The 13,141-nt window shown below is 35.8% G+C and overlaps 1 pseudogene; it reads right to left on the bottom strand.

Moving 5' to 3' along the window:
• Positions 1 to 3,914: 3,914 nt before the first annotated feature.
• Positions 3,915 to 12,581, bottom strand: LOC121294168 (annotated as a pseudogene).
• Positions 12,582 to 13,141: the final 560 nt, after the last annotated feature.

Raw genomic sequence — 13,141 nt, 5'->3', positions numbered from 1 at the left:
TCAAAGTGACCTGATCTCAATTATTATTATTATTATTATCATTATTATTATTATTGTTAGCACTCACCCTCCAGGGCCACCTACAGTTGTTACAAAATATCACAGTACAAATGATTAAATTACAAAATATCATATTACAGATACAAGCAGTTATAAAGTACAGTAAAATAAGTAGAAAATAAGATCAAATTCAGATAAGAGCAAAATAAAGAATACAGTAAGTAATTGCATTTAAGAGTGAATTCGACTAAGAGCTGTTGAACTTATGGTAGCAATATCTGCTTATTTGAGTAAATTCCATTAAAAGCATGCAGTAAGTACGATAAATGCATAAGTACGATTTCAAACAAGAGCAATTACAAAAAGCATGAATACGGATACCAATAAGATACAGGAAATAGTTATAATTAAGAGCAGTAGTAGAGTACAGCAAAGTTTGGAGCCTTTCTGTGCAAGTACAAGCTGATGCAAGAACTGGTACAATTGGGTTCCATATACAGTCAGCACTCACTATAACATTTTGACTTCAGTGACGGGTTAAACGTGTGTGACGCATATCTGATTATTTCATTCTGACCCGTTCCAACCCTTATTTGTTTTTCAGGATACACTATATATATATATATATATATATATATATATATATATATATATATATATATATATATACACACAATGTCAAAAATACATAGCTGAAAGGACTGTGTTTTAAAGTAAGTATGAAATCTAAATGTTATCCATGCACAGAATTGCATAAAACGTAAAAGGCAATGCAATTTAGCAAGAACAAAAGATTAAAAAAAAGAAAAAAAAATGTTTCAAGAATTTAAACAGTATTCAAAGTCAGTATTCAAAATTGCAGAATATAGTGCTCCATCACAGTTCACTTGCAAATGAAGATGCACAAAAACAACTAAAGATCACAGATTTAAAAAAAAAAATACATCACATTATCTAAAACTGTTTAATGAGTAACTGTTACATTACCATAGCTTGCCTCGTTCACTTTGTTTTGGCTGCATTTTCGTCAGGTGAAACTGGAGGAAGTGCTGTGTAACTGCACAATATAAGACAGATGGATTTGGTATTAGAGAGATTTTTTTAAACACGGGCTGTGATGGATATTCAGATAAATTGTAACACTGAAGAGATGGGCTTTGTATCAGAACTGGTGACAGAGTCGGAAATCACGTGTGATGGGTAAGTGCATTCATTTGTTACAAAAATATATAATGGGGATTGATTTTATTTATACAAGGGCGGTAAAACACGACTGGTTTATATCTGGGTAACAGATAACCGAGTGTTGACTATAGTCCGGTATAGTTGAAATTAATTGCATTCTGAAAGCAGCTGTAGAAACTGAATCTCCACACAGATGAAGACCTTTTTAAGGGCATTATACAACTCTCTCTTGTTTAGATGCTGTCCTGTAAATATGAAACAATTCTAAAGTTCAACACTTTTTATGTTTAAGTTGGGACTACAACTATTGTATTTCATAATACGTTCATATGTTCCATGGGGTGTGTGGCAGGCCTGTAAATTAATATATTTTTGGTGGTGGTTTATAAAGAAGGTGTTTAATTTGTATGGTTTGAAAACATTTGTAAAAACAAAGTATGTACTAGATATGGCAGGGTTGGGAGGCTACACTTCCCTCCCAGCCTAATTGAAACTTAATGTGCAGCAGGTGGCCAGGTGTTAATTGAGTAATTGTTCTTTTGTTTGTTCCTGTTCTTGTGTGCCAGCATGAAGAGTCATGCCTGCATGGAGAGCCAGGGAGAGTGAACCAGATGGACCAACCAAGAACATCCACGTGTATACCGGGGTTCTCTGTGTGTGTGTGTGTTTATTGTAGGAATTCATTTAGGGGATTTGAATCCCTCCTAAATTTATTTAGTTTGTGCAGGAGGAGGTTCCTGAAGCTTGACCTCCCTTTTAATGGGAGCAGCACAGACCTGAGCTTGGCCACCTTTTGTTTATTAGCTGTTTTTACCCACTGTTTTTTGTTTTGTATATTTGTATAATGTACACGTGTGTGTCTGTTCTTCCACACTAAAGATAGTGTGAGTCGCTCGCAGCACATAATCCAGGTTGAGCTTCTGCAGCCTGCAGCTTTGCAGTTCTCTGATCGAAATATTTCTGCTGAATCGCTGTGGCTTCAAGATGAAATCTCTCCTACTGATATTTTCCCCAGGTGCAAAATGAAGGAATTGATGGCTGCCAGGTCCAGTAGAGATAACAACAGGCTTGTATATATGAAAAATAGAATATTGTAGGTTATATTCAAAATAAAAACATGTATTCTAAAAGGCAGTTCTAGTGTTAATGAAATGTAACTTCCACAAACACACACACACACACACACACACACACACACAAATATAAATTGTAAGTAGTAAAACTTGTACTTAGTAGAAATTATATTTTATATAATTGTGTGTGTTTGTGTGTGTGTGTGCGTGTGTGTGTGTTGAAAAGGTAACAACACATGAATTAATTTTTCTTGTTAAATGTTTTTGTCTTCATAGCAACGCATGAAGCTCTCCCCACAATATTCAGAGTCGTTCTTTTTCTAATTACTAGGCAGACACTGAATTTAAATATTCCCTCCCCTAAATGACTATGAATTGAGTAATCAGCATTGGTACGGCCGTTTTTTTTCCCTAAATCAGTACTGCATAGTAACACATTATATGAAAAGTATGGCAAACTGTCATGACCTGTGCATGTAAACGCCACCTGTGTCTCCCTCGTCTCTCAGCAGCTACCCATACTGTAACTGAACACCCCTGTTACAGGGTGTTACTATAACAGAAATCATTTGGTGCAGTTTGAGCAATTTGTTTTACGGTGGTCTAAACTGTGCAAGATAACAGCACTAATGATAAGAGACATCCTACACATGATGTATCAACACTGCAGGCAGGTCATCATTTGAAAGTGAAATGGCAAAGAACATATTAAAGCTCCAAAAGCATTCACAGCTGTCTCTGTGTTTATACCCAAGATTTATTATAGATGTTTGATTAAATAAAATAAGTTAGACAAGATCGTTAACATAAAAAGTACATCATCGTTAAACGCTCAGATACATATACAGTATTTATACATACAGGGGTTTAACTTTTTGTTTTTTGTTTTCCAAATCGCTACCTCTGTTTAAATGTTAATTAGTAGCTGTTAAGCTGTCTCTGCATCTTAATGAGAAAACTATTAATTAAAAACTGGGTTATACTTTTTTTTTTTTTTGCTACAGCTCAAGGAGATTTTAAATGACGGACTTGCTATCAGTGTACACTCTCTACTGAGTATATTATGCTGAAAGGAAAATCTGTCAAGACATGACAGAGTGAAAAATAACGAAAGCACAACAATAAACTAGGCGACTGCAAGAATGCAGTGCAACTAGTATCAGGGATGAGCAATTAACAAAATGTGTCTGTCTGAAATAAAAAATGAGGTGAAACAGATTCTGGCTCAGTTAAGATATGAAGTCTAATTTTCTGAGTTTAATTAGGAAACAGAATTGGCTCAAAATTAGTTTAAACGGATGTCACATGATCACAAATAAAATCTGAAAACTTCAAGCCCTATTTATAGATTAATTTATTTCATGGGCTATTAAGCAGCTCTGAAACAAACATGAGCCCCTTTCACACTGTCATTCCTACCTGGGTCCAGACCTGGGTCTGGCTACCCAGGTCATAATCCTACATAGTGTGAAACCACGTACCTGGGTCCCAGCAACCCACCTCAGGAGGTAGGTCAACACACTTTGACTCGGGTTGAGCGAGACAAAAGGCATGACAACAGACGAAAAAACAAACAGTGTAAAGGTTTCACTTCTGTAAGGAACGTTTTTGTTTGTTCTGTTTAGCCATATTTTTGTTGCTTGAGACACACCATGAGCCAGCTTGCAGCAGGCATGAATATCAACATTTGGGCCAGTGGCTTACCCCAGAGAAGCTTGGATGGAAGCATCAGTAACAAGCTGCTTCCGGGGCATTGATACGCACACTGTTTACTTATATCTGTCACCCAGGTAAACCCTGCTTTATCAGAAGCAGTGTGTAATTGCGTGGCTGACCCGGGAAGATCATGCCAGTGTGAAAGAGACTTGTGATGCACCAGATCAAGTGACTGCAACCTACTAGAAAGCTCGGCTGCTCAAAGTTATGAAAAAGTACTAAGTAAAAAGTAAAAGTAAAAAGTTTCATGTGGCAATGTGTTAAAATGGGTAAATCTCCAGCAGGAAGCTCTTGCAAAGTTACAATATATGCAATTTAGATAATGGTCTGGCACTCTCTATCGATAACATATGACTACTTGACTACATTATGACCCAATGTTTTGCGAGCATATTATGGTTTATTGAGTTTTTCAAAAAGGTTTTTTTAGTGTTTTGACCAATGCTAGCATACAACGTGCTCTACGGCCTTGGTTTTGCTGAAGTCATTGTAAAATTGTCTTATTACATCTCTGATGAAGCTCCCTGTTAGTGACTGTTTTGCACTAACCTAATTCCTGTCAGTGGTGCTGGATGAAACAGATGAATCAAATCAAAAAAATCAGGTAAGAGGGAGCTGTGGGAGAAAGTAATTCTATAGCGTTATGTTCCTTTCCACTTGGCTTATCAATCTGATTTAAATATCCAGTAAAGGTGATATAGATGTCAGAGGCATCAATGTAAACAGCATTTTCTCTGTCTGTTTTGTCGAGACAAATCTAGATCTCATCCTTCTCCTGTAGGTCCAGGAGCAGGCTCTGACTCTGCATGGAGCTGTGATCGCTGGGCTGGGCAAACAAAACCACCGTCTGCACATTGTTTTTCATTATGTGCAGAGAGGTCTCCTTCAAATTCCATGTATGAACATTCAGATTAAAGAAATGTACCCCCGGGGTGTAGCAGCTAAACTTGCCTGTGAACATATTGAAAAGCTTGTAAAGATTAACAAACACGGTGTCAAAAATTAATTGTTGGAAGTAGTCGCTGCTGTAGAGTGACTTTTTACGACCAACAGAAAACGATGAGTATTGCTGTTTGCATGAGTTGCCTGGAGGTCCAATCTGACCTTTCATCTCCTTGAACTCGTAGAGGCCTCGTGGCCCCCGTGGGCCCGCTTTCCCTGATTTTCCTGGTAGGCCTTTCACTCCATTTTCACCTTTGTCACCTAGAATACACAATTATTATTATTATTATTATTATTATTATTATTATTATTATTATTATTATTATTATTATTATTATTATTATTATTATATTATTCAGTAACACACACACACACACACACACACACACACACACACACACACACACACACATATATATATATATATATATATATTATATATATATATATATATATATATATATATATATATATATATATATATTTTTTTTTTTTTTTTTTTTTTTTCAAGAAGCCCTGCTGAACTATTCCAGCAGGGCTGAATTTATTTGTCTTATTTTATTAGTTTCTTACCTCAGCATTCAAAGTTAAGGAACTATTTTACCAAGGTACCAACATTTAAACATTACTGCTGTTGGAAACATTAACATATATATTGTGGTTTCTCACTGGTTACTCAGCTGGATCATAAAATCACAGCAATTTAGATTAACTGTACAAAGACAGCAAATTACCGATATTACAAACAGTATTATAGTCTATTATAATATAGCACCAACACGCTTTTATGTTTGGCCTGTGAATAAACTACAGTCTCTCTGCCTCCTGCTCAGATTGTATACAGTGGAAGCATATCTGCTTCATCTGTCTTTGCAGAAAAAAATACTTCATAAAAGGAAAGTTTGCGTAGTTATTGAAACTCATCTTAGCCACAGTACAGTTTAGGAAGGAGCCAAACCCACACTGAGCAAAGGCTTTATCACTCAAAATTTCAGCGCAGCAGCAGGTACCCTGAATGACCAGAAGTGAGAGTAATTAGCCTTGTGATAGTGGAAGCACAGTCGCTGCCAGGATTGTGTCTCTGAGACAGACGATGGCTCCTCAGACACCTGTTTCAATCTGATACATATTCACACTAGGAAAATTAGGAAAAAGCCTATAATAATACTTTCTAATTACCTTTCAGGATAGTGACGTCTATGGTTGGCCTGATGTGAGGCAATGGGTAAGATGAGTAATCATTAGGCAGGTTGTCTGTGAAAGAAGAGGTGAGCTTTTCAGCAGGTTCACAACAGCAGACACACGAGTCAAGTGGAGGTTTACTTCCATGTGGGATCTCATCGGTGGAACCAAGGACCATCACAATGGACACAATCAAGCAAATGGGAATTTCCATCATGTGAATAAAGCAGCTGAAGAAAAGAGCAGGGAAGCAGATTTTAGACATTCTTCAGTCATCAGATTGTTGGAGATGATTGTAAACTATTGCACACCCTAAAGAAGTTGACTTTCATTGCTAAATGGGAAGTTGAATGTGCAGCTCTGGCCAAAAGTTTTGCATCACCTACAATTTTAGAATTGAGACATAATAAAAATAAAACAAAGATTTGAACAGTTTGGCTTTTTTTTTTTTTTTTTTTTTTTTTTTTTTAATTTAACATCATGTAATCAAAGAAACTGATATCACAAACATCTACCAGAAGCCATAATAGTATTACAGTATTTAATGTTGGATTTCAAAAAGGTTATTTTTAATTTTTGTCAGTTTTTCATTAAATGTAAAGCGGTATGTAATGCAATATGTTAACGTAATTTCATTTGACTTTATGAAGCACAATTAGTTATTTCTCTAGGCTGATACAAAACATTTGGCCATAGCTGTAGAGTGGATTACATGGCTAATGACATACAGTAAATAACCCTACTTCATCATAACAATTATAGCCCCTGTTCCCACATATTATCAAGGTACTAATCGATTAGAAAACATTGAAGCACCCAGGGTTCAGAATCTGGAATCTGCTTTACAATAGAAATTCTATTTATTTTAGTTTAGCTGACATTGAGGTTACAAAAAAAAAAACTACTACAGTTGAACAAAACTATGAAAAATACAAAGGGAGTAGAATAGAAAACAAAGCTGCTTAGTCATCCTGGACTGGAATAGAAGATGCTTATGGAAGAGAAGGGAGTCCTCATACTAGAAAAAGTTTGAATTTAAAATTGTAATAACCAGACTATAATCAGCTTTAATATATGTAATACATATCTTGAAAAAAAGCACACACCAAATGTTCCCCGAAGAGTCATAGAGATAAACATACTAAAAGTTGAACAGAATGTGGTGTGGGCATTATTTGAATTTGGATGAGAGCTTTAATATTTTAAGAACATATCTCTTAAAGACACCTCCAACATGACTGTCACCCTTCCATGTTTTGCCTGGACAGTGCAGGAATTAAGCATTATTTCTGTGCCCCCAGCCTGGATACCTGGTAGTCCTGTTTCAGTCATGCAGTACTTTCCCTGCAGCTTTGAACAAAACCCCTGACTGATGATTTAAAACACCTGTTTCTTAATTTAGTTCTGATGATCAAATAGGCCCTTTAGTCATTTTATTATACCAATTAAACCTCAAGTCTAATTGCCCTCAAGGACCGGAGTTACCCATGGTTACATTTGTAAGAAATTAAATATATTTGGCATGACACATTTTTATTTCTAGTAACATGGAAAGTGCATTGATTGCATGTGGGTGTTACTGAGAACATAAAGTACTTTAAAAAGATTAGGCTTGGGTAGTTGGGAAGCCTTTTTAATTGCTGGAATGTTGCAATGTTGCTTGATTTTAAACATTATAATATAAATAATATAGATTTTCTGGGTTTTTTGAATTTCAAATGTTACATCAAATGAAATCAAGCTTGGAACTTACATGAAATGAAACACAAACTGATTTGTTTCAGACTTTTCATTTTATTGTTAAATTGCTCCATTAGGGAAAGACTTCTGCTGATGTGCTTAATTGCATTCCTCAGACACAGAGCGCACTCTAGCTGGAAGTCTATAGAGGAAAATGTAATGCAGTTGGAAACAATAAGCCATTGACAAGGAATACACTAAAAATCAAACCTGCAGTGAACCCCTTTTCTACTGTTCAGTCATTTTACATTCCTCTAACTATTCTTTTTTGATCTGTGTAGCAGGATAGCTTATCTGTAACGTCAGACCATGCACAAGTTTTACTTATAAATAAAAGATTTAAACAAACAAAACAAAACATGTATACAAAACAAAACAGCACAGTGGCCATAACAAGCAACAGATAAGTAACGTGCTGGGTTATAGCCAGCATGAGTAGCAATTGTTTTTATTCTTATTCCACCCCTTCAGCAAAAGCTGCTTGTTTTTCTATTGTAGCCAAGGGATTAACTGGATATCAATTACCTAGTTTTTCCCTAGCCATATTAGATACAGGTTTTCTCATATGGGTGGTTAACAGCCAGCTTGTCAATAATCATTTGCTGCTGACCACGCATTCTCACAATTTTATCTGGATGGGGCATTTTAACCCCATCCAGGCTGTAAAACAATAATGACAATACAACAGTGTTTAAAATAATCACAAAACAGTACATTTAAATCATAGTAATGTAAATAAACACAGGGGCAGGGGGTACCTGTCTCAGCTATCTCGGCTAACTGAAAGACCAAATACTAACGTTGTAAGGCAGGTGCTGTGCTTTAGACAGGTACTGAGATATTACAAAATTAAATGCATTTATTTGTTGATGTGCAGACTGAAAGATTTGAGACACAGCTGACTCCACCCCAATAGAAATAAACCCCAGGGAGAATGTATATTCTCTGTGACAGGGGACAAAGTGGAGGTGCCAAAACATCTTTACCTTCGACACATTTACAGGGCATTTTTAGCTGTATCTTGCAGATCCAAGCACTGCAGTTCCAATTTAAACTTGGTGTACTATTAAAATCTTTAAAATTCCTAGGTATGTACCTTATCTGCATCTTGAAGGTTGCAAACATGCATGACTTACTGTAGATCTTAAGGGAATTGGGCTAGTTCAGGAAATGCCATGGACATTCTTTAAAGAGTAAGTAGAAGAAGAATAATTTTCTTTTATAAAACCCCCAGTGCTGTATGCCATTTACAATCAATCTAAGAGGTTCAGGGTTCTGTTGCTCCAACTATTGAGTTAATTCAATGTTCTCCACATCTGCTTTGACTTGGCTTTGAGCGTATATGGAGAATCCTGCTGGGACTAACAGTCTTTCTCAAAAGCATGTAACCTTTCGACCCTGTCTGTCCCACCTCAACTCCCTGTTTATATGTAATAATTCATGGGAGTAACTAACAGAACACCATAAAATAGTGAGCGAAGTTAAAAAAAACAAAAAATAAAGTCAAGGCAACAGTTCAGCTTAGCATAGCCCCTATACCATGTAGCATCTCTGATCGTGTTGGCTGTGTGCTTTCATGTATGTTGTAATGTAGTATGTTGGTTAATACTAAGGTTTAATACTAAGGTAAAACACCAGGTTTTCTTCCAGTGTTTCAAGTTACACAATGCTATTAGCAGACATGCATTTTGTGGACAACTGCAATGCTATGTGTTATTTTGTGACATTATTTTACATATACCCATCATTTAATTTAATGATGCTGAACACAATGACAACTGTTTTTAATGAGTTGCATTGTACCAGATGCTCATCAATATTCTACACATGTAATTCATGGTTTATCTGTTGATTTTGTTTTGGTATCTGTCACAGAGGGCATAACTAAAAGGCTGCTCATTAGACAATAGGTATTGCTCAATTCAGAGCACTTGTTAATAAAATCAGATTTTTCAGTTTTATTTGGATTTTTGATATATTTTTTCATGTAAAGTGGTAAAGTTTTTTATTTTGTTTTCTTTTTTAGTTAGTTGTTTATTTGACCCGAGTTCATCTCCATATGTGAAAGGATATTAGGTTGCTTTCATAAGGTGTCAAGCAGGTTACTGGAGGCGGAGGCACAGTGGGGGGTATAGATTGTAATGGAATACAGTATGCTGTAAACATGTAGTATTTCTAAAGAGAACGTAGCTTCAGATATGACTGCATTTATTTTTCCCCTTCCCCTTGCCTCTGTATGATGAATGCAATTCTATTGAGTGTTTTTATTGATCCAGTATTGAGTGGTTCTCATTTTCTCTATGTCTGTCTTTACCTGTCTGTGGTCTCGGAAACTGAAACTATTTAAATTTGGTAGGTTTCATAGACTCTCGCTCTGTGTATTAGTAGAGTAGGTTGGGCCTGCAGTGTTGAAAGGTCACATTGTCACATACTTTGAATGGAATGAGGAAGCCTGTTCAGGGTAGTTAGGAGTTTCCAGTCTCAAAGCAATTACAAAGCCAAGTAAAGACAGACATTGGACTAACATAACCCAGAACCACTCTCAATGATTGCAACTATCATAGGAAATTGACCATTTTCCCTCAGCATCCATAAGGAACACGTTTCATTTCCAGATTCCACTTGCACGTTTCTTATTGCTCACAATAGCTGTCAGGTCTCCCCCGCATGCTATGTGCAGGTCTGCATTCAAAGCGAAAAATATTTTTGATTGCCTCTTTGATCTCCCAGAACTATCCATAGTATAGCTAATTCATTAGCAGAAAAGAGGTTTTATTAGAATACATGTGTATTTAATAAACTAAAATGTCCCATGGAAAGTCCTTGCTTATAGCTGTAAAATACTTTTATATATATATATATATATATATATATATATATATATATATATATATATATATATATATTGTGATGAAGTGTGGGGCATTGTGGTAGAGGGCCGATATTTTGGGCCACGGATTATGCACAGTCTGTACCCATTTTAAGGAAATGTAGTCCTGCCAATCTGGCGCAGCAGGACTTTAATTCCCAGGAGGCCATGTTAGATGGCATAATTAGACAAGGTGATTGTGTAATTGATTGAACAGCTGCCATCAGTTAAACAATTGGGAGCCTTTTAAAAAGGGCAGGGTCAACCTGTTGGTTGAGGAGAGTTGGAGAATTGGAGAGTTGGAGAGTGAGCTGGAAAAGAGTCCTGGTATTTGGAGCCGGTAAGCAGCTTAGCTGCCCGGACTGTTAGTTAGGGAATCTTTCTGTTATAGCTAGTACTCTATTAAGGAGTTAGGCTTTTGTTTGTTTATTTTGGGTGTTTTTGAAGTATTGTAAATAATAAACACACAGGTACCATCCTGTTTAACTTGCATTCCTGGAAGTTTGACTTTCTTTTGTGCTAGAGAACAGTGTAAAAGGTATGGAGAAGTGACAAGCACACCAAACCTTTCCAGAGTTGTCACTAATATATATATATATATATATATATATATATATATATATATATATATATATATATATATAAAGTTTAGTTTTATTACTAACGCCAACCGTATTGTAATGTGTTCTATGAGGTCTAATAATATCAGGTTTGCATCTCCTATTAGGGTGCAATCTAACCTAGATTTACCAAAAGAAAAATAAATCTCTGTAAACTCCACCTTTTACCCATTATTTTCTCAGTGACCATACGACAACTCCTCTGTGCAATAGAATGCTGTAATGAGGGTCACAGCTATTACTTTTGGTCAGCGTAAGAGAATTAGTTATATTCAATCAGTTTAAACAAGGCCACTGAGATAACTGGAATTGGTGTACCTTGCTATGAATATCAAGCATCCCACAGTGCATGTGGATCTGTTTGGTGCATTTCAGCCTGATCTCAGCACCATGTTACTGGATCCTCAGCTAATGCACTATTGCACTATAAATATGTAATCGTAGATATAACTTCTTGTAATCCTAACGTACTGCATCCTACTTTGCATTGTATTTTAGTAGTATTATTTGCACTTACTGTAAACTATACTGTATTTAAATATGAAGCTTGCATTGTAACATCTTTAAGTTGCCTTGGATAAAGGTGTCTTGCCAAATAAATAAACAAATAACAACAACAACAACAACAATAATAATGTCAGAGTGGGTTCTATTTAAACGACAGCAATATTTAGATCTGCCATTAAGTGTATTGAATAGACTCCCTTGTTTTTTTCCTAATACCTCTACAAATGTACAGCAACATGACATGCACACAGAAATTAACTGTTAAGGATTTGGGCAACATTCTACTTCATCTTATCCTGTGTACTGATGTCATTTCATACATAAACCAAAAAATAAACAAACACTTTAGTATGTTTAATATATGTTTAATAATAGTATGTACAATACTGTACTAAGTAATTAACACCTTACACACAAATTTGTTTGAGTATAACACTTCTTCAATGGCTGTGAAGATGTACACTTAACGCTAACTAAGTTCATTTAAAAAACATGGACCCCTTTGTGTGACCCTAACGTATCATCTAAATATCAGTTTTTAAGCATTTTGAATCCCTTCTCATTGTTTAAACTATTGCAACTCAAAAGAAAATCTATGGCTTTAAACATAATCAATAGCAGGGTTACCTTATTCTGCCAGCCCCTTCTTCGTTGCTTATCTGTAGTTAAAAGCTGAGATTCACAAGATGTTTCGTTATTGTGTGAAGAAATAATTGCTTCTCACTTCTTTTTAAAAATAGCAGCTCATAGTCATAATTCTTAACTTCTTGTCTAATTTGGATGAATCGTATTAGATCAGTGGTATCATACTGTCTGGCGCCAATCTCCCAAGGCATTGTCTAAGAATTGCTAGAAGCTGTGCCAATTTCACTCACATTAAAAAGGAGTCTATGGTTTATTGGAGGTGCTGGTAAATGCAGATGCCAGTAATTGTGAATTGGGGGCACCAGCCTCTGATAAAAGAACTAAAATGGAAAAAAAGTTACAATATAAACCTTGCAGCTTTTAAATATGCTACTTTACTGTGCATGGTTTCTAAGATATACTTGTCTGCTGGACTAAAGATTTATTTCTGTTATATGTAAATATACAGTAGCTGTATCTATGCATTGTGAAATAAGAAAAGCAAGCAAAATTATATTGATGTTTAAAACATTGTATAATGGTATCGACAAGGTTAACGCAAGTTACTATTCACAATTGAGCACAGAGGTGATGAGAAGAATCATATGAGAGTTGAGTGGGGGTCCACAGTTAGGGTTCACAGCTTGGATAAAGATTTGCAAGCTCCAAGAAAGTGGGGAGTA

This window comes from Polyodon spathula, chromosome 18 (genome assembly GCF_017654505.1).
Source record: "Polyodon spathula isolate WHYD16114869_AA chromosome 18, ASM1765450v1, whole genome shotgun sequence".
NCBI lineage: Eukaryota > Metazoa > Chordata > Actinopteri > Acipenseriformes > Polyodontidae > Polyodon > Polyodon spathula.
This window is presented reverse-complemented; position numbering and strand designations above follow the sequence as displayed.